The following is a 23,496-nucleotide window of genomic DNA, read 5'->3' as shown; positions in this document are numbered from 1 at the left end:
TTCTGTGCTATGCCATTAACTCAGGGGTGGGTCTGCCAAGGGGGTGCTTACTACTATGTGACTATTCCAATCTGAAAAATGAGAAAATTTAATCCTAGTAGAATACATTAATCTTCACCCCAATTCTATGTGACATTGTCAGCAGTTAATTTAACAGCAGAGTTTCACAAATGAAAGATCAATGCAGGGGAAGTTCCTCTGAATTCTTAGTTTATGCAATGAACACCGTCTAAAAGCTACAGCCCAGACAAAAAAAGGTGTCTGAAGTTAACTAATCCAATCGGCAGTTAGACCAAAGTAATGAAATTACATACATACATGGTCAAACCCTAAAGTGCTTTACTGACTAAACTCCTATAGATTTCCAGAGGAGGAAAACACAACCAAACCACTGATATTTTTTCCTTCTGGTAATGAACTCCATACCTCCTCCAGACCTTAGCAAATCCACTGCTGCATTAAACCAGAGTTGGGTCTGAAAAAAAAAATTGTTAAAAAAAGAAAAAACACTACTACAGCCAGTTTTAATAGCTCTTTCCTGGGAAGCTATGAAAGATGCTTTGCCCATAAACCCAGACTCCAGTAATCAAGAATGTGACAATGTTGTCCACATCATAAAGGCAGATTTCAGAGATACAATGCATGTCTTTAAGTGTGTCTGGCGCAATTGGTGTGCTAGATCTGAAGGAGAAAGACACCTTGTGGCAGAACATTAGCACAGATCTGTATTTTTGCTGATCGCACCCTAAAGAGCAGCACCGATCTAACAAACACACACGTAAATTCACTTTTTTCACTTCATAAATTTAAAGGCATTAAAACAATGAAAGACCTTTCTGATAGAAGGTTCATTTGCTGGTTATAGGATATCCAAAATGTCTAACTTCCCACTTTCTGGACATACTGTTAACTTTTCTAGGTTAACAAATACAAATTGAAATTAAGTTTTGTCATGAAAATTAACTTCTGACCATATTGTAGCTGATTTCTACTAAAAAAAAAAAGTTTTATTTATTGTGTGCTTTCTTGTAAAATAGTTGCTTCACCCATTGGAGCTTTCCAAGTCACTCAGAAGAGGTAAGTGTGGGGAAGCATGAGTATATTTGAAGTTCCCTGTGCTCATACACCGCTAGAAGTAGACCTCAGCAGGTTCATTGCTTTTGTGCTCTGGAAAACGGGGCCTCGTACAACAGCCCTGACACTGAGAACTATCTTGTCCCAATCTTGGTTTACACCTAATAAATACAATCTTATTGTCCACCACATCAGTAATTTCCACATCCTATACACCACATGTGCAGCAAGAATAAAACTTGAGATTTTTGTATTTAACCATAAAGAAACGAAGTGGAAAGTTCAGATCAGATTTGGCCAAGACGCAATTAGCAAGAGTACAAAGAAGGTCTTAATGGTGCCTAGAAACCACCAATCTGCTCCTCTGAAAAGAATGGGCAAAAATGATGTAGAGAGGATACATACAGTGGCTTCAGTCACATACAGTGCAGCAATCAACTCAAACACTGCTGTGTCTTTAATGGTTTGTATAGCCTCAGTTCTTTTCGTTTAAATAACCAGCAGCAAATGTGTAAGATTCAGCTTAATTGTGAGTACCATGTATTATGCACAGAGCACAAAGTCCATAAAAGTTCGCCTTTTAAATAAGACTAGCCCAATACCAGTTTTAACAAGTGTGCTAGCAGCTATGACAGAACCATATCTGACTTAATAATTAGGATGTATGTGATTCGTCAGATTTGGTTTTCTAAAAAAATAAATAAATGAATAAATAAAATTTGTCTATCTGATTAATAGTCAGTATTTTCCATGTACTCCAGCCTTCATCTGTTGAGAAAAGCAAGACGCAGCTTTCAGATATTGCTTAGGATGCAATGTGTGAAATTAGCTAGAAGAATAATCCATGAAGAAAGAATCTGTGACATTGATTGTCACGTCATTTGTATTAAGTAAGGTGGGAAGGATAACTGTGAGGATTTATTATGATGTTATGACTCGCTATTAGAAGTGAACTGAGAAAGATTTGCAAAAGACCAGAGTATTTTATTCTTAGGATGTTTCAATACAGTCCATTCAGTGGCCAGTAATAACTACCACCTGGTAATTATCTGCTGCCCTGAACCAGATATATTGACAGTGCCAGCTGAATTTAAATCAAGTTACTCATGTCACAGACTCATCATTGATGGTAATAATTGATAATTAGTGCTACTTTGCAGAGGGGTATCAAAGATGTATGGCAAGCTTAGACTTGCGCAGACAATTAAGGGCTGCTGCGCTTTTTAGATGCAGTCAAGGATCAGAACTGTTTTTGCCAGACTTGAGAGAGCCAAAAGTAGACCAAATATCCAGATAAAATTAAGTATATCGAATTTAAACAGTATTCTACTTGTTTTTTCCAATAACCACAATGACAATGACGATGTCAACAAGGAAATTACAATTTCTTATAACAGTTGAGTGTGATTACTTAAAAAAAAGTGTTCTGCCATGTATGCTTTATACTTTTAATAAGAAAGTATGGCTGCTGCATCCATAACTAAATTTTAAGACTAGAAGATATATGGCATTAGTGAAACTATACTGTGTAACTTTCCTATGGGAAAACAAAAGAAAATATACTAAAAAAAGGGAGAAGCCTGAAGCCTGAGAATGTTATTTAATAAAGTCCAGACATGAATCATGGTGTTTAAAATCATTAGTATCCCTGATCCAAATAAAACAGAAAGATTAAGCTAATTCAGGTGCTGTACAAATAGATATTTTCTAGCTCTATTTGGGAAAGGATAGACTCAGAGAGAAAAAGAAATCTCAGCTTACACAGAGGGATCAGCAGTATATTACTGTCGGGTGTGATAGCAGACCAAAATCTATATGGTACATTGAAAGATTGCATGGGACAGTTAACTACTCCATGTTAATCATTTATTACATACTGCCAAGAAATCACTACTTTTTTTTTTTCCTAACTGAACTACAAATAACAGGTCACACAGCATTCCCTCTGCTTCTCAGGTAAAGCTTTTTAAAAACCTACTAAACAGACTCAGTCTACTGTTGACATAGAATATCAGTATCAAAATACAGTATTTGCAAAAGCAACCCATCAGGAAGACCATCCACAGAGCTGCAAAAGAGATCTCTAGAGCAACTAGTATCTGAAACAGGTGGCTGTGTTGTAAACAATGCATGGACAACTGGACAAGCAGGTCTAGTGCTGGGCAATTGCCAGGCCTTTCTAATACGGGCAGTATCATGAGTTTTGAAAAGCATGCTCTAGCCACACCACACTGCATTTGCAAGCTCTTCGCATACATAGAAGGGAAGCTGAGATTTCCAGGCCATCTTGCAGCCATCTTTAACTGACCATGCAAACATGGCCTTTGAGGTCTCCTGTCATCACAGTAACACAAAGCAATGTTGTTAAGCTACCGATCACATCTTCTCTACATCAAAACAAGGAGCAGTAAGTGAATTTAAGAGCAAACACCTCTGATGTTGATCCTCTTGAATTTTCTTCCACATGTGCTGCATCAATTCTAATGTGTGCTACAAGACATTGAAAAGCAGGAAAACTATCTTAAAAATCAACAGCCAAGTGATATAAAATATATTATGAATTAGCTCATAGCAGCTCTTCTCTGAGATAAGCCTGAAAAGTCCATCATCTAACTATAGCAAATTTGGTGAAAAGCAAGTCAAGATTAATCAGTATCATTTAACAGAATTATAAATATTTCCTACAACCATATCAGGATAGCAGTTGGCCATATTGCCAAAAGGAGTCTTGTAAATGGAAAAGCCTATAAATAAATAGATAAGCCTCTTGGTTGGTCTGTTTCTTGCTTAGAAAAGAGTATGATTTTTTCATCAGATTAAAAAAAAAGTTCAACAATGTTTTCAGGCACTGAAATGAAAGAGTAAATTGAGACTAGAGACAAAAAAGAAAGACTGATTACCTATTTGACCATGTGAATCAATTTAATGAATAGTGCAGGTTGAAATTTTCACCGAATATTGTCAGTGATGATACTTTTTGATCCCAGTTGAAGGCTCCATGTGGTAAAGAAGTACAGCCAAATCCATTTCATAGAAGGGGAACTCATGAACAAAGACCATTTTAAATGAGCTCTGGCCAAATCCCGAGAGACCACGCTCAACACCTTTCCACTGTCATCTTAATTCAAGTAGAAAGGAAACATGGATAAAGGCTGAAAGAGAGCAGCAGTGGAGGGTGTTTTGTTTTTCTTTTTGTGGTTAAGAAACAGGCTCCCCTGTATATTATGGCACCGTTTCTCGAAGAACACCTGCTCTGCAGCATGGGCATAGCCAGAGAGGCCAGCCGTCTGCAGCGCAGTGCTGTGAGCAGAGGTAGCCACCCTGGTTCTGAATGCAAAGCAGCTCAAGCTGTAAGCAGAGGATTGTGCTAACACGTTCAATTTGTTAAGCATTAGTTTGGTTACCTCTGCAGGGCACTGTAGAAATAGCCCGTCTCATCAGGCCTCAAACTACTTTTTTTTCCCTCCCTAATAGTATTTCATCTCAATGTCTCTTAGGAGCAGAGAATGAAAGACATATCAATGGTTGTTTCTTCTTCACAGGAATGACACCCCTTCCTCTGTTCGCAAGCTCTAAATGATCTTCCTAAGCAATTTTTTGTTTGTGCTTTCACATGCACTTTTTTTAAATAAGAAATTCTTATAACATTGATTTTTTATGTCTTAAAGAAATTCACCAAGAATTTTTTTCTGAAATTGAAAAGTGAGCTTAGCGGAGTGATTAGATCCATTTCCCAGAAAGCTTCCAGAGTTTTTACAATCAATCTAAAAACAAGCGTTGACACTCCAAAATATGAAGAAATATGGTTACTTTAGCTGCCAGCAATTGTACCAAAAGGACAACACAAAGCACAGAAATTTTTATCGCATTTTTAATCATTCTCAGATGAAACAGGCTTACAGCCCCTGAACTGTAATCCTGCATAAAGGGAACTGGATTAAAGAGCAATATGGGAAAAAAAAACCCAAAAATAATGACACGTGCCCTCATAGTACTCTACCTTAATATTTTATTACCATTTTTTGGGGGGGGTAAAGTTGGCTTTAAAGTGCCATGGCAGCTAAAAAACATACTGTAGCGTATGGAGAAAAGAGAATCTCAACGCTTTTTCTGCTTTCACAACTGAGAGTTCTTGTCATCAAACCTATGCCATTTGATTATGATGAACTCACACTGAGGGAAGAGCTGTCAATACCATGAAAATTAAGGCTATTAAAACATAGGAAGGTGCCCAACTTAGACATACGTTGGCTGTTCCAATTGATCAGCCAGCGCACTACACCTGGTGTTATCATCCTGTAGGACATTAGTAGGTGCCATTGTCCAGCAGGCCCAGTTTTCTCTTGAGGAAGAAATGGCTTGATGCACTGTTTTGAATGGCACTGTTCTCCCCAGATCTGGACTTCAGAGGGTGCTCCGACAGGCCTAGTGTGTACAGAGCAGCTTGCTCAAGAAAGAAAGAGGAGAAAGATTGGCAAGTTATGCTTAAGGAATGAAAAAAGGCATCCCCCCTGGAGCTTTTTTCCTTTTTGTTTGGATCTCAGAGGAAGTAAAAGGTACCTCTACCATAGATAGCTTCCATTTAAGTTCTCAAAAAATCTGCCTGGAGCATTTCAAGAAGCAAATTGAGAAATGCCTTCTAATCACAACTAATAAACTTATGCCCATGCAAAAGGGTTACTTTCCCAGATAACAGCCTTAAATGATGCAGGTACAGAGTGCAATAGAAGAGAAACAATTCACAATTCTGTACCACTTTGGAATTACTTAAAATAAATACCAGTAGCCTTGAAAAGGCTTTGCTGGCAGTAGAATATCTGATTATGAAATTGAAAAGCCATTTTGAAAACTCAGAGAGGAAATGTGGTCCAATTGGATCAATAATTTGGAGCACAGGCCCCAACCATTGTGACCACACAACAGAAATAATTGCAATCACTGCTAAAAAAAGTAACATATCTCAACACAGCTGAGATCAGGCTAATGATTCACTTTGCTTTAAATGTGAATTATTGAAAGCAGGAATCAAAGTTCAAGGATGAAATTACCCTCAAAACAAATCAATCTATTTTAAAAGTTTTGGAAAAAAAGATTCCAAGTTGTACGGTACTGGAAAAACCTACAGAATACAACTCCAAGCTTCCAAACTTAAAGTTAATCTGATGATATATCTGAATACTGATAACCCGGGCACAGATCCATCTCCAGAAAGAGATATGCCTGCTATGATTATCTCTCTGGTAGCTGTCAAACAAAGAGATGTCATTCTGTCTACAGTTAAACAACAACAGATGGAACAGACCTTCAGCCAAGGTAAAGTAGCATCACGCTAGTGCTTTCAAACAGAGCCTTACCATGGTTTACACCAGTTGAAGATCTGCTCCAGAACTCTATTCCAAGGCTAGGGTTACTCTCATCTCTAAAATAGGCTAAGATCACCACAGAAGAAACTATGTCTTGAAGGCAGTCTTACGTTAGTGGTACCATTATGGCACACGCCTTCATCAGTCGGGTTTTTCACTTCCTTTAGAGGACACTTAAGAATAAAACCTCTCAATTTTCTCAGTTCATGAACTGCAGTATCCTGCAAAAGCACTAGATTCTTCCGATAAAAGGAGTCCCATCTTATCTGATTTTATGCATTGTACCTGACTGGCTACCTAAACTGCTTTTACAGCCTCTACTAGAGAAATTTTTAGAGAACAGTTCATTTAGTTGTAAGGCGGATGCCTAAAATGGGTCAAATGATTCAAGCTCCCTGCAAATGGGTATCTCCCTCTATTGAGCATAGAGGCATATGAACAACTTGCACAGATGCAGATATCTACTCTGCAATTGTTCACAGATAGGTGAGATGAATTCTAGACATTGCACTTGTCCCTTATGTAGCTATAACACTGGGCATTAATGGACAAAGTAATCCAGTCACGATTTTGCTAAATCACAGTTCTCTCAATTTCTGTAACATTATAGATAAATTAGGGTTTCAAAATGATGAGAAAGAACATTTCTGCAGTTTATATGAGCATTATGGGGCCATTTTATCTCCAAATTAAAATAAGTGATCCACTAAGAACATATGTAAATTCTGCATACACATTTTCAGGTCCAAAGAAATCCCTTGGAAAACACAGAAGAATAGAAAGAATGCTTTCCATTCCCAATCTTCATCCTAAAACTTCAGTTAGACTAAGAACACTTGATATTTTGACCCACAAGCTTACGTGCTTTGGATAGAATACAATAGGTAAGGGAATTATTTTCTATTCTCTCAAGTGATTTCATCCTGAAATTACCTTAATTCACTGATATTTATTGTAAAATGTAGTATAGTTTTTAGGACAGTTTTGACATGTATTTGCCAATTGGTTCGGAATTTTGTTTTGTTTTAAAGACATGTACTGGAAATGTAGATTCATGGACATTGCAGATGGAAAATACCTATTGGATTATCCATTCCATCTTTCTGCCAGTACAGGCTTGTTCCCCACAGAACATTTCCTGGTATTTTGTCCAGTCTAATTTCAAAGTCCATCTGGGTGAATGAGTTATGCTATTACGAGCAAGTATGTTATTAAAATGCGTGATGTATTTTGGCTCTGTAATTTTTAGCCAAAGAGCTCTTTTTATTACTGAATGTGGGCAACAAAAGATTACTTCTTTTGTTTACTCTTGGTCTGGAACGGACCACCCAAAAACCCACTTAACAAGGGACCCACATCAAATGGTATGTATACTCTGAAGCAACCACAGTGGCTAAACCTCATGCAGAGATAACCAAACAGGCCTTATAAGCCAGTAAAAAGTATAGCTATGGCATACTGGAGTTCAAGGCCACCTGCAAAATGCATTCAGAAAGCTTTACAAACACCCAGATAGTGAAGTTCACTCCAAACCCCACTCTGCTGCAGGTACATTCCTGTTAGTTTAAAGCTCATTCTAGTATCTGTAAACAAGCTGCAGTGACTCCAATGTAGACACATGCAAAGGGATACACTGCTTGATAGAAAAATGGTATTATAAGGAAGACAAGGGCATTAAGAAAGAAAAAGAACAGGGTAGCAAGAAAGAGGAGCTTTTCAACAATCTGTTCATACTAACTCATCTTTCTGAGATCACTTGGAACACTGACGTAGTAAACAGGCACTTTCCTGTACACCAAACCTTGATTGATTTCTATTGATGCTATACAAGGCCAGCAAATGCTTGGAAAGAGAAGGAAAGGGCTTCTATTTTACAGAGTAAGCTAAATGCAACTCTCCAGACTTCAATGGGTGATCCTTCTTTCTTATACGGCTCCCATTACTCTAATATCCAAGTAACTTACAGTGTTTAAATAGTACTGTCCCACTCCAAAATGCAGTTATGGTAAGTAAATACTGCAAGTTATCCCACCCTCATTTTACAGACTGAAACCTTGGATACAGAGGAACATAATCATAATTTGGCATCCTGCCCTGACATAGAATTCCCAAACTTGGGTTCTTGATATAATGAAAAGCAGATTCAGTGCAGAGAATAGGATGTACAGCAATCAATGCAAAATACTAAATAGAGAAGCATTTCTTAAATTCTGCCTCTCTCCTACCTAAAGACATCTATGAGTTGGGTATTGCTGCAAGGCTAATATTCAGGCCTGCAAAGCTGTGACTAGACTAAGACACTTAAGGCAAATAGAAATGCTTATACAGGCAGCAGAGGACATGGTAGAGTGGTAGCAGATAAATAAGCACACTTAACTAGAAAGTGGGAGGTTGTCCCAATCCAATATCGGGGAGGTTTTGTTACGATCCCAAGGACGAGATTAAGATGCTAAAACCGGTCAAATATTGTACAACCTTTTAATTTTATTTTCAACGAAGTGGGGAGAAAAGGTGGGGAAAGGTGAAGGGGAGGAGAGAGAGAAGGGGGGGGGGAGAGAGAGAGAGAGAGAGAGAGATCACCACCCGTGGATCCAGCGGCGTTCCGTTGGTCCTCTTCACCTTGGGTGTAATTTTAGTGATGCACGTGCAGTAATTACAACTCGAGCAGGGTCCGACCCTAGGTTCCCACTGAAAAGTTCGGAGCCAAATCAAGGCAAATTAAATAAACAAATTGTAATGACACGCATGCAGTAGTTACAGCTCGAGTTGGGTGCCTCTGAAGAGGGACCCCAAACAAAGAAATCCCTGGGCAATTACAGCTTTTTCAAATTAAGTTTCCCACCCGTCATGTGGTAGTTCAGACCAATAGTAATATTTAGGTCTGGGGTCTCCTGCTCCTTATTGCGTCTCATCACTGTCCCTAGGTAGGCTGTTTACTGTTGCGGTTTCTGCTGACAGGTGTGTCTTCATTCCTCGGGTCCCACTGTTGTCTCTCAAGGTCCTGACAAAGAGGTGGTAATTCCAGCAATTAGCACTGTTTCAGCAGTGCACAGGAATGCAAACTGCTGGTAACTCCCTTATCATTCTAGTCTGCACCAGCTCTGGGGCCCTTTCTCACTGAACTAGGGAGTGCGGCCTAAGGCTTCCGCAAATTTAGCTACTCACGCTAAGCAAGTTTTATAGAAGTTGTGCTAAACGGCAATAATTTACAGTCCAGGTCCCAAAGTCTCTGCCCAATCATGGTCTGGTTCAGCACAGGCTCGGTGTGTCCTGGGTGGTCGCAAGGAGACCATTTTGGGGGTCGCAGCAGCTTAGTCCTGTTTCCGCCAGGGACAGATGGCTTGTTCGGGGTTATGGTTTGCTTGCACCTTATGTACCAAGAAATGTTTAAGACAAAAGTTCACTCATCTGTCCACCACAGAGGTGTAACTTCCAGACCTTTCTAAACCTGAAGAATTCAAACCCATCTTGGACTTTCCAGGAGAACATCTTAATCACTGAAGTGTGAGTAAAAAGGAAGAACGTATCCCTTGTTAAAAACCACAGCACAAGACCCATCAGAGCAGACAGCATATAAAACAACGTTTGTCTAGAACATAGCAAGAAGAGTGCGCTGTCCTGGGAGGGAAGAGTTGAAGGTGTTGGTACATGAACGAGGAACAGACACAACCCTAATATGAACACAGCAAGGGACTCTTCCCTGAGCTCATCTCAGAGGAGATAGACAGAAAAACCTCTAAAAGCAGACTGGGTCTAGCAGAAGTTACAATCCTGCAGTCCGGATCAACCACAACTCATCAGGCCACACCTGGCATAGGGCTGTTCTCTCTGACAATGTCCTATCTCTCCACAACCTCAGGAAAGGGCTGTAAGACCTTCCTACCCCTCCCCCCACCACCTAAAACACCACTCTCTGATGTTTTATCGGGAATGTAAGACATGTCAGCACCGTGCTTCAGGGACAGTTTCCCCATATTGCATTAATTATCGGATAAAACATGTAAACATGTTCTGTCGAAGCAGAAAGCAGAACCAAGAACACTGCCTTTAACCACTAGGCTACGCAGTCGTGTGTGTTGTATTGCATGCATGATCTCTCCTCCTGTGATTCTCTTTTTGGTACAATAACACAGCTTCCACAGCAGGGGTGGCAGTTACCCTCTCCTCTTATCCCAGGGAGCCTACAGTAAGAGGTAGGAACTATAAGTTATAAATTCCACATACTAAAAAGAGCCTACAAGCCTTTTCTCCCACTTCTCAGAGCATTATGTCCATTGGGAGGATATACAAGAGGTGGATGACAGCACTTTCTCCTTCCAAGCTTGAAAAAAATGTGTTGCCATAACTACTACGCTTTGTGCTGAACTCAACTGTTTGCACATGCCAGGCAAGCTCAGAGGACACCTATACAGACTAGGACCTTCAGGAATATATCTGATTTGTCATTTCTAAATAGGCTCCACAAGAGGTTACTTCTACTCTAAACCCAGCTGAGCAGAGTGCTGCCTTTGAGCACAGTTTAAAAGATCTTTATCTATCTTTTATTTTTCTAGCCAAAATTATGGCATCCATGTCCTCCCAGGCACCTAAGCAAGCTGAGTTTTCATGGAGCATGCCCTTGAACAAAGACACCTAAAATAAGCTTCACTTGCACTTCAGGTTCTTAAGTGCTTTTTTGGATCTCAACCAGGCTAAGAGACTTGCCTAGGGTCACACAGGAAGCCTAGGGCAGAAAAGGAAATGGATCTGGTGTCTCTCAAGTCTAAGGCTAGTACCCACAGCACTGGAACATCTCTCCTCTCTCTGCTGTTCCTAGCAGAACAGCTAAAATGACACAAAAGGCCAAGAAAAAACTAATGGCAAGAAAGAACATGTTGTGGAATGAATTCACTTCATCTATAGGACTCTGAAACATGACCTGTACATACTTTTATCCATCTATTACTTTTTTACCCTTAGCAGATGATTGCAGAAATGCCAAATGCAGCTATTTATATAACAGTGAAACAGTCGAGTATTCTCTAATGTACCACTTGCAAGTGCAAGCAATATATACTGACCAGCTCATAACCATCTTGGCAAGGATTCACACACCTGTTAGGATTTTAATTCATCAAAGACAGACATATTTATATTTATGTCTATGCCTGTGCACTTATTGAGGAAAGGATGTTAAAACAGCACTAGTGCTTTAGGAGCAGCCAGGAAACTGAGAGTTAAGGTTTGTTACTCTGTCCTTAGCTCACCCGTGTTATGAACAGTGCTGGTATATGCAACAGTGCATGAACAACAAATAGCTGATATGCGAAAGAAAAGAATCTGAGGCAAAGACCAAGAGTCAAACCCAGCTGGAAAAAAAACAGTTGCTTTCACAGGGCTCTGGAGCGGCCGTACTGAAGTCAACCAACCTTTAGTGAATGTCAGAAAAAGCCTGAATTGTACCTGCCATTGTCTAGACTACATGGTGTTCTAATTTGTCATGTTTCATTTTTACTTTGATTAATGAAGGAGATTATAACAGGCTTTCCCATTTTAAGACTGTTAATATTCTTGCAGTGTTATAAAGGCCCCCAAGGATCTCAGGGAGCGTACAGGCACTCCTACTGATTCTCTGCCGCTTTCCACAGACTCAGTGCAATTTCAATAGAACTGTTTCCTTCAGACCCATTACAGACATAAGTGATACACTCCCATTATCAGCAGATCATTGAAGTGATAGATAGTAATGACTCCTTAGGAGGCAGAGTGTATATCAACCTGCAGTGGAGTGTGTTTTATAGACCAGTTATAAATGCCATAAGAAACGCTGACAGACTCTTGACTAAAACAGTACCTAATAGTACCACCACTCCACAATGAAAATAAAAGGTTAGCTACTGTACTGCCCTCAATCCACAGCAGAACTCTCACTGAGGTTAATGGGAGTTACACACGTGGATGAAGGACAGTCTCTGACAGAAAGTTTATAAATAAATCCTGTTAAATTGTTTTTTGCCCCCCAAATATGCTGCTTCTGTAATCAGTGACAAAACTCCAATGATCTGCTTATTTGGTAAAAGGACTGGTTCCAGCTGGGTCATATTTATCCCTAATGTACACTCATTAAAGCCTCTTAAAGTCCCATAAATGAGAGATAGAGGTAATTTTAGATTACTCGCCACTTTCAGTTCTTGTCCTGTTCCTTGTCTAAACTTTCAGCATCTTCTTGAAGCTAATCCTGGTATGCAGCCTATCCCCATCCTTGACTTTCCATGACCATGTTAGTTACCATCCTTAATCTTCCTAATTAACACCTTACCATCTCACTAAAAAGAGTCAACCATCCACAGCATGATTCAGTTGAGGACATTGTCTCATTACCATTATGACCATATTCTCCACTTCTAAAATAATTCCAAAATGGAGAGACTTCATTAAAGAATATTCACCCCCTTCCTGCTGTGCAATAATTTTCTGCATTCTCCCTGCACAACCCAGGCCCTACACACACAGGGCATACCTTGAAGTCACCACCCCGAGAGGTAGCAGTCCCATACAGCGCAATTTGGTTGAACACAACTAATTTAGCCTCTCAATACTAAATTCCAATTTGTGAAATGAAGATAATAGCACTTCATGCACCATCAGGGACAGAGGAAAGGAGAAGGGTCAGAATACTTAACAACAGAATACTACTGATGTGGAAAAGTATTTTAGAAGTATCACACAATATTCTACAATGCAGATATACTTCTAACTTAAGTAAAAAGGCATTAGTCACATTTTTATGACTTGCTTGATTTTCTTTTTATGTAAGAGTTTAATATTTATCATCATTCCACCTAATAAGCTTCTGAACCATGCAATTATTTGCTTCAGATATATTGTTCTAATATTAATTACTTGTATTTTATAACTGAATCTACAAGACAAAATAACATCACTTATGACAAGTAAACAGATAGCGCTCATTGTAATAGCATCTTGGCAGCTTTTTAAATTAGAAGGTTTATTAAAGATACAATTATTAACTGACAAAACTTTAATTTTATAAACATAATACAATGGGAGCAAGAATGACTCCTACTGCTGAGATTTCTTTATCTCCATTCAGTCTTTTATTTTCAGTTACTTGGAACTGTCTAAATTTTTACTTCTTAGGATAAAGGTAATTTACTTCCTGGAAAGCCTGTGCAAACCCAGTACAGTAATCCTTGACCAGGACAGTGAAAACTATGTACTTCTCTTCTAACAAAAATATTTCAGTAACATTTGACTAGCTGCATAACCTAAACATTGGAGCTGAAACTTTGACAGGAAAATAATCTTTACTTATATTTAAGTGATGCAACAAAAGTTGACTTTAAGATTACCAAGCTACAATCATTGAAAACTAGACTTTGCTTATGCACCAAAGCACCGTGAATCAGACTTTAGTTCTAAATAAAAGGTATGCGGGTAACTAAACTCTATAGCAAAAGTTAACAGAGCCTGGTCATTTCTAAGATAAATATTTTTTCAGATAACATTTTCTTTACACAGATCAAATAAGCAGGTCAAAAATGCACTTGTAAAATTGATTTGTTTTTTTTTGTTCCAGTGATGTATTCCATATGCATCTGTGTACAGTTTATATAACATTTACGTGCATTCAACTTTTACAAACATGCTCCAGTATAGAAATAAAACTTGCATTAACATATACATGCATCAACATCTTTGGGAAAGGCAAAAATACCAGCTAGCAAAATATTATACTTACAAAAGACATTTCTATAGTAAGACTAACACATTAAAGAAAACTAATAGCAGTACTAATACTAGTACCAGCATCCACAAAATACAAGTACTATATGCTGCATATACCTGATTTCTAACTAGATGCTTAACCAGCCACTGTTTGTACTTCAGTTATTAAGAAGACAGATCAGAAAAAAATAAATGAACGGGCAGTGATTTCTGTACGCTTTCTAAGCTGCATCCCTTATTTTACTGTTACATTTACATTACATTACTCCTCTGCCAGAAACTCAGTATCTGGTGGTGTGAACAAAAAGTGTGTGTGTCATACTGAGACTTGTGAATTGCCTTGAGTTCTGTATAACTTTTGTTCTAGCCTCCATGGCAAATCTCAAATGCAAAGCAAGGTTTGGTTGTCTTTAAATTTCTGAAACTCTTCAAAAAGCACATGCTAAATGGAGAAAGAATAAAAATTGCAAACATCTCTGCTATTATAAAGACTTGGCTCTCTTTTTGTCCCAATCCCTTTACTTTCATGATAGCTCTCATTCTGGTTTAGCTCATTGCCAAAGGACTAGTTTACGGCAGCTTTAAAATGCTTTATATTGGCTTGAGGGGGAGACTTGCCCAGTCAGGGTTTAGTCAGAAATGGTTTATGCTGACATGACTCAAGTCTGGGCACTCATTTGCCTTCATTTTCTTTCCAGTGTACCACACTTCTCAAACATGATGACATATATTCTTGCCTAGAAGCAAGATTTTTTTTCCCCATAGAGACTTTTAACCATACTTCTGCTTTTACTTTGGTTATAAAATTCAATTTCTTGTTGGGAGAAGATAGATGCTGATCACCAGAAGGTGTGTTACAGAATAAGCTTAAAGCCTAACACCTTACAGAAACTCATATATATACACTGTATATACAGAAACTCTGTATATACAATCTAGTGTAATGTACAGAAAGTGCTTATTTTAAGAAATTGTATTTTGTACTCAAAAAAAATGTTCTACTGATGACCTCTGAATCTAACAATATTGTGTTAACAAGTTACATTAGAGGAAAAGATTTTAAAAGCCATGTACATTTCAGATAATCAAAAAGCCTCCACCCCATTAACAACAATACAAATACACCAGAAAACAAGAGAAATCTCCCTCTCATCCCTGAAACCAAGGGACAAAAAGGAATCCAGCTTCTCAAACAAGAGGAATAGATAAACATATACCTTGATTCGAAGGTAAGCAACTGATGGAACATCAAGGAGAAGTTTGTAGGGCGTATTTCTACAACCAAGGAAATGGGATCTGAAAGGCTGAGGGTACCAGAACATAGAATTATCTCTGACTGTTATACATCAGTAAAACTGAGCTGTTTCCTTGTACATTAAGAAACTGACCATGATACAACTAACAAGCTTGAAACGTCAACTTGAATAAGGAGCCTTTCACTATCAACTACTATCTCCTATTTATGTATTTAATACTAGCAGAAAATCTTTTATTAGAGTAATTCTCCATGGAAGTTCAAAATCAAATCAAATCAAATCAGCCCGTACCAATGTAAATTTAGTCCTGAAAAAGACTGTTTTGTGTTCTGCTCTCAAAGGAATTCACCTTACTCAGTCTACTGATAGAATGATGACTTTAGTTTTGTTTCTATACAAAATAAACACTAGTGCACATTCAAAAAGAAGCAAATTCAAAATGCTGTTTAGCAGTATTTGCTTAAAACAGTATTCACCATTTACCATAAATATGACAACCCATTCATCCTTTATTTGCAGAGCTTCCCTCCTAAACATATCTGAAGACAAGTGATATTCTCCCCAAAGTCTAAAATACTGCCAGTTTTCACAGTGTATACCTTCACATTTCCCATTAGCACTTGCAGCCATAGCAGAAATGCTTATCTTAGTCCACAGGACCACAAATGCAAATAACGCATACAAATCAGTGGAGAATATGCTAGGCCCAAACAGAAGAAAATCTGAGAGAATGAGATGATTCATATTGGCTACAATGGCCTTTGATACAAGTTTCTCCTCTTGATGTTTTTTCTGTTTGATATTTCAGGGAGGAAAAGAGGGGAAGGCACCATCCACCATGATAGAAGGCACTACCACCATTTGTGAAAATCCAGATCTTCTCATACCTTGGGGCAGTCATGGCATTCTACTGAAGGTTAAGTAAGGAAACCCATAATGTCTGGATTTTACAGAGTAACATGTACTGGCTGTAGAATATAACGAGTTACAAAAACAATAGTAACTTCACCCTTTAGATTATGGAATATTTTGAAAGAAAAGAAAAATTCAAACTCTCATATTTTATGGAACAGAAAGTTGGTCATTTTGCAATCCCAAAAAGTTAAATACTATTTATAGCAACAGTGAAATCAAATAGTGTGCGATCACTCTGAGGTTTGCAACATTTGACAAATTGTAATTTTGTTCTTCACAAACTCCTAAACACTTCCTGCTAAGTGACAACAAGCATCAGCAAGTTTCCACAAACCTTCTGCAGCTTCTTTATCTCACTATAAAGAACAGATGCCGTTTTGGGGCTGCTGTGAGTTCTTCTGTTCTTTGTGTGATATGCACATGTATAAGATAGGGCACATCACATGAAAATGTGATAGCCAAGGCCTTCTCAAATGCTTTTTCCTTAGTGCACAGTAAGCAAACAGCTGGCTCAAAAGGCTAGAATCCTCTGTCAGTCATGGCAAAACAAGAGCCACATGCAATTTCATGGCAAAAGTGACAAAATTTTCAGCTTGATACAATCACATTAATAAGAAAATCATTTAGACTGTTAAAATATACAAAGATGCTTCCACACTGTTTTCTAGTAAGTTTATAAAAATGAATATATATCTCTCCTTTAACATAAGGAAAGTAGCAAAAGTATGCAAGTCAAATAGAGCTCATTCTCCCCCCAAATGATCTTTTTCAGGCTATCAGGGTGCTTTTAAACCTTATGGTAGAGAACTTATAAATCAAGGAGCCCAATGAACTGCAAATTTCAGGATGGTAGGGATGTATAACACTAAGTCATAACAAACATCACCTACACACCAGAACAGTGTTAAGTAAACCTTTGAATTTCAAACCCTTTGCCAGTACACACTTTCCCTTCATCCCCATTCCTGCCCTTTCTTGGCCCCTTAAGCATGAGGTTTAAAGAAAGACAAGCTGAAAAGGCTCACTAACTGCATAGACAAATGGCTAAAGACATTCTTTATAAAGAACAAAAAGAACTTGGGTTTAGACAGCAAGGGCATTCCTGACGGACGGACACAGAAAGCAAAAGGGCATCCGTCTTAACAGGAGCATAACATGAGACATGATACAGGAAGAAAAACTCATAAGAACAAAACAAACCACTTTTCAGTGAGAGGATGGAAAATTAACAAGGCCAGAAATAAACAAATTACAGCAAGTATATGGGGAGTTATAAAAAAATACATCTTAACAGAGATATAGCTGAGATAAGCAATGTCCACTTACCTTGCTGTTAGCAGGCAGATAGCTGCATCATTACATACCTGTAGAGAAGGTGGAAAGCAGAAACATTAGAATTATACAGTGTCTTTCTTGCAGTTACTTTATGATGTTGTATTTTCCATCCTGAGTAGTCTTGGCCCAAGTTTTACAGTAATACGAGTTCATTGGAAAATGTTGATTCACTGACGCCAAAACATTATGTAGGACAGAATGCATCTGTTTCCGCAACTACAGACTTTTTGTTCAGAAAGTCTATACTATATCAGAATAACTAAGAGCTCAATGACAAGAGCATTCTCCTGGAGGTAGCAGACCCAGGTTTAGGCTCTCTGTTCCCCTGGAGTTAGAGCAAAGATTGAAGCTTCAGCCTTTCCCCAGTCAAACCCTCAAGGCTATCCATTACTCTTGATGGAACATTTTCAATCTCAACTATTAGAGCAGCTCTATTTTGTATAAATTGTATTAAGTATTCATTGAATTTTGGGCTTCAACACCATGGGTTAGTGTCCTAATCACATGGCTATTTTGGGAAGGCATGAGGCAGAGCAGAGCATGGAAGGAATCATACGTTACAAATCAACAGTGTTTAAGAACTGTGTTCATCAAGCTCCAGACCCCATCACTGCTGCCCTCACCTCTGGAAGTCCTGACATCTTTGTAAACCTGCACTCCCCAGTTAGGTTACAATTGTTTCACCAGTGGAGTTGGCTGAGATGTCTTTGGCAGCTCCTTTGTCGCTGTTTATTAGGAGACTGCTAAGGGGCTCAGATTAAACCTGATAGGGCATAAAACAGTTTAGAAATAACAAAACAGTATGGAATGACAAAATAATTTCTTAAGTCTAATCCTAAGGATATATTGAAATAATCCACTTATACTTCTATTCTGTACAAAATTAAATTAAAAAAAAGGAGAATAGAAAAAAGAAATTGAGTGCACAAGTTGGCTGGGCATTTACCTCTGCACGTAGTTTCTTTTTCAAAGCAGATAAATAACGCCAAAGTATCTGTAAGGAAAAGTCAACTAAAAGTAAGAATAAGGGTCTTTATTTTGACCAAGTGTAATTTTTTTTTAAATGTAAAATATCTGGAGTTTAATATCTGGAGTTTAAAATTATATAGAAAAGCTTCACTTCCAAACAACTTGAAGGGGTTCTTTGCTGTTTTGCAAGCTGCATTTAAAAATGCCTTTTGCTATCCCCACAATAATGTTATAGCAACATGTGTTCATGCAGTAAGTTAAATAGTTAACAAAAACAGTACTAGACAAATGAGAAATACGAAAACTCAGTACTATAAAGCACAGCCATTCATGCTTATTGACTTCACTGTACTTGTTTAACACTGATTGCTCATTTCCACATAGCTGTTTTTATGAGCTATCCTCTTAGTCCTTCATTCATTCATCCATCCTCTGTGTGTAGCATTCAGCACATAAATGCCAGGTCAAACTCCTGAACAAAGTGCTAGACAATGATTAAATAAGTAAATGCCTCACCTTGCCCACTAGTTACACAATTCAGGCCAAGCAGATGAGAGCAGAAGGGTAAAAGAGGAGAAGATTTATTGAGTGGGTGGGGTAGGGGATTGTAAAACCTCTTCCTACAAACAGGACTGATCCCTTCTTTTCTTCTTCTTCTGTCCCCCTTAGGATCAGTTGGATGCAGTATTCATTCCACAGTGCATAACAAGAAGTTGACTATGCAGCACTGTAGTCTTAACCTCTGCTGCATCTTTCACTAGCTCTAAAAGGGAATGGACTTGGAAGGCCAACTCATTAAACAAGCTGCCGTGTATGCTGTAATTTGCTGATGGTATATTCCAGCACCAAACCTCACCAGTATCTTCAGAGCTAACAGGAATGAAGCAAGGGGCTGTGTCTGCAGAGAGGTGTTTCAGAAAAGTTTACTTCTGAAGATGGTTTGAAAGAATTGTGCTGCACACATTCACACCTTATCAGGGTTGCACCAAAGATTAAAGTTACCTGTCATTTTATAATCCATTTAAAGTCCATATTCTCCCTTCTAATATCAGGAAACATCCCATTGCATAAAAAGTAGTGAAAAACATTGGTCCTGTTTTCCTTAGAACTTTTCACTTTCCAGAAATTCCTTTTGTGCTTTCCTATTTCAAAAGGACTGATTTCTTGTCCAACCCAATTCTATTTCTCATATAATGAGTCCATGAGTAAACGAAGAATAAACAATATATTATGATTTCCTAAGATTATAAGACATGGGGCCTTGTTTCAAAACACTCATATAAGCAAAACCTTTGAGGTCATGGGATTGTGCATTCAAGGTGTATACAATCAAATTCAAAGCAACAGTTTTAACATTAATTCTTTCTTCTGCAACAAACATGTCACTATCTTCCCCATTACTTATGAGGCACTGTCATTAATGATAACCTTTTCCCTCGCTCCCTCCTCATTCTCTACTCTTCTGACTAATTTCAACACAGCAGAGTTGAGACGATATAAACGTGTGTGTTGGTTAGGATACTTACGAGCCATCTAAACCTATGCAAAACCAAGAACAAACTTGCATCTGCCCGTCTTGTTAACAAATCCTCTGACCTGACTTAATTAGTCAGGGACCTGAAAAGTGAAACCCAGTTTGAAAAGGGAAATATCAAAAACTACTCCTACTATTTATTATTCAATAGATCTTTCTCAATTTTCTACCTTTTGAAGGAATTAGTGTATATGACAGACAATGACAGTACTTTCAACAGATTCACGTGAAAGGTAAATCTGATCTCTGACATTTGGGTCATCTCAATAGTATTATAGGAATTTGCCAATAGCTTTCTGGAGAACTTTGTGCCAGTCAGTGAGGTGCATATACTGTTTGCATTTTTGCCTTGAATTCCAATTTTGAAATATATGAAAATAACCAAACTAGAAGGGTTATGTGAGAGTATGAACATTTAAAAGCGAGTAGCACAATGATTTCGAGTTTTACCTGCTGACATTGCACACTGACCATTCTCACCATTAATGAGTTAAAAAGGATGCTTACACCAGGAAGTAGAGTGTGATAGACATATGAACTATGAAAAGCAGAACACATTTTTTAATCTTTGGAACAGAGTAATTTTTTCGTGTTGTATTTTTGCTTGAACAGACACATTAAGGAGAACCATATGATTTGCAACTCTGGTTTACTTCATCTGAAAATCTCAAGGATCAGGAATATTCTTTTTCTCTCTTAATCACTTTACTTAGTCCTCAAATTAAATGCAATTCCAACCTTTCTATCAATATGCATTCAAAATCAAAATTCCCCATTAATGCTATTTGTAACTCAAAAATGTGTGCCTGTTGACACAAGAGCAAATGGCAGGAATGAATCTGCAAACCTCAAGAGAAGAAAAACAGTATCATAACAGCCACCCATCTGATACTGATTTTACCAGCTTCCCACCCAAACTTTTTCTTCAGCTTTTTCTTCTAGCTTTCTCCTAGTGACACACCATGAGAACCTGGACACCTTGCTCTGAAGAAAAGGCTCTTTATGTGTGTACTTAAAGGAATAAAATACACAAAGTAGTTTAGCAACATTATATACAAAAGTGCTAATAGAACAGATACTGCAAATCTTCTGAGAAATGCAAGCACATTCTGAGATTCACAAAAAAAAAGGGAATGGTAAACAACTAATGATGTGCTAATTTCAGAGGTCTTACTCAAGTTCAGAGTAACATTAAGGAGACTACTACAATTATTACTAAGCTCTCATGATTTCAGTTAGGATATCTCTGAAGAGTGAGTTAGGGTCAATAAAATCAAACTTATCACCATCATATAGTGACTAACACCATAACAACTGATCTCAAAGAAACAGGGATGACTTGCAGGCGGTGTGAGAGCCAAGCTCCATGTTTGATAGTAAGGTTGAACATTTGCACACAGAATTTGCATATCGCCTTGTTGGACTGAAGAAAGCATTTTTCTTCAAAAGGTGTTCTCTGTGACTTCTAACTGGGTGACACAGGGCTCATAAGGACTGAATCCTAAGCTAGACAGAGAACTCAACATCTGGAAAATAAAAGCAAAATGCTAGTGATCCAATCTGAGCAAACATACATATAAATACATTTTTCTCTTTAATTCTGTCCATTTTTACCTTTTTAAAGGCACTATCTGCAAATGTCTTCATTCTACTATTATCATATCCAAGCTTTTACAAAGAGCATTATCAAGGTAATTGGCAAATACCAAGACACTACATCCCTACAGATGCAGTGATCAGTAAATGTAGTGCACTGGTTCACCTGGGCAGTGTCCTGCATCAAAGTTCTTTAGAATATTCAAAGGATAACAAGATTTACTTCCACCACTCTTCATAAATGGTGTTGAAGGAAACACTTTTTAATACTTTAGCAGGGAAAAATAAGTATTGTGCTTATGAGATTGCAAGAGGTGGGGGGTATCTGGTTTGTGTTTTCTAACTCTTAGTATCCTCAGATAGCTGTAGATCTTTCCTGTTTCTCGTTCCATCCTGGTGCTTTTCTGTTTCTCACTCCCACAAGCTTATTTTTAATGCACAGTGGTCTGCTCTAGCTTACTTTATCTGCAGCTCTGGAACCTGACACTTCACCCCCCGCCAACACACACACACACTCACACACTTTATTTGAGGAAGAGGAGGAAACTTCAAGTCCTCATCCCCAGTACAACTGAGGAAAGAAGCAGAGTCACATGATCCCTACCAGAAGAAACAGAATTGTGAAATGGTCTCTTAAAAATAGAGATCTCTCACATATGCTTACTACCAAGTATTTGTAAATGACCCTTGCTTCCCAGCAACAATGTATCCTGGCAGTCAAAGATGATTTCTTTTCTCTCTATTTGAGTTCAGTACAAATTTGTAGTACCTCAAAAGATGTTGCTTATGTTTTGTAATAATATATAGGTTAGAAGTAGAACAAAGTAGAGCAAGAGATTTAGAGAAAGGGAGGCTTTGCACTGATTACAGATAAAACACTGCAAGGTTTGATAAAATTTCGTGTATACTTCATTACTCCTTAAAATTTACTACAAACTGTCACTCCTGACACAAAGCAGTCAAACATGAGTGACACCTATTAAATTACCAGACACTTCCCTTTAGAAAGTCCTGTTTTCAATTGCAAATTCCTGGCCCTTCTGAAACGTAGGCCCAGGTTTAAGCTGGCTCTAGGCACAGCAAACAAGTTTACAGAGGTATACTCTTAAACGTAACTCCATGCTGTGCAATGAAAAAAAATCACCTTAGTCATTCCAAATTCCAATTCCAAGCAAAGAGATTCAACTCTTTGATTCTTACTAGGGAAAAGGACACCTCTCAAGATTACTGCTCCCCAAAGCCTGCATGTTAAAGACTTGGACCGGGAAGGCACAGAAGAGAATTTCTTATCACAGCAGTCCAAGTAATTGGAAGTCAGAGTCATGATCTGTCTCCCACTCAAAGAAGCTGATAAATAGGTGGGAAGAAGAGACAGGGACAGAGATGGAAGCATTGAGGGAGGGAAGGGAGGGAGAAAAGGTCTAACAACAAGCAGAGACCCATGTGAATATGGATAATAGAAAAACCAGCAATTCTTTTTTCCACGTTTGCAACCCTGTGCAAGACAGGAGGCCAATTCTCAAAGTGTCTTATTGTTCAAACGATGGATTTATCAGCACGTTCATGGGCTGCCAAGAGGCCAACATGCTGAAGAGAGGGGCACAAGCAAGAGATCTGAAGCAGTGGGGTACCAGCATGAAGTTCAACCAGGCATATTCTGTGCCATCAGCCCTTCACACATGGCCAAAGAAAATATACAGAGGGAAGAAAGTTAAGTAAAGCCAGG

The sequence above is a fragment of the Dromaius novaehollandiae genome, chromosome W (genome assembly GCF_036370855.1).
Source record: "Dromaius novaehollandiae isolate bDroNov1 chromosome W, bDroNov1.hap1, whole genome shotgun sequence".
NCBI lineage: Eukaryota > Metazoa > Chordata > Aves > Casuariiformes > Dromaiidae > Dromaius > Dromaius novaehollandiae.
The sequence above is the reverse complement of the archived record's forward strand: the minus strand, read 5'-3'. Positions refer to the sequence as shown.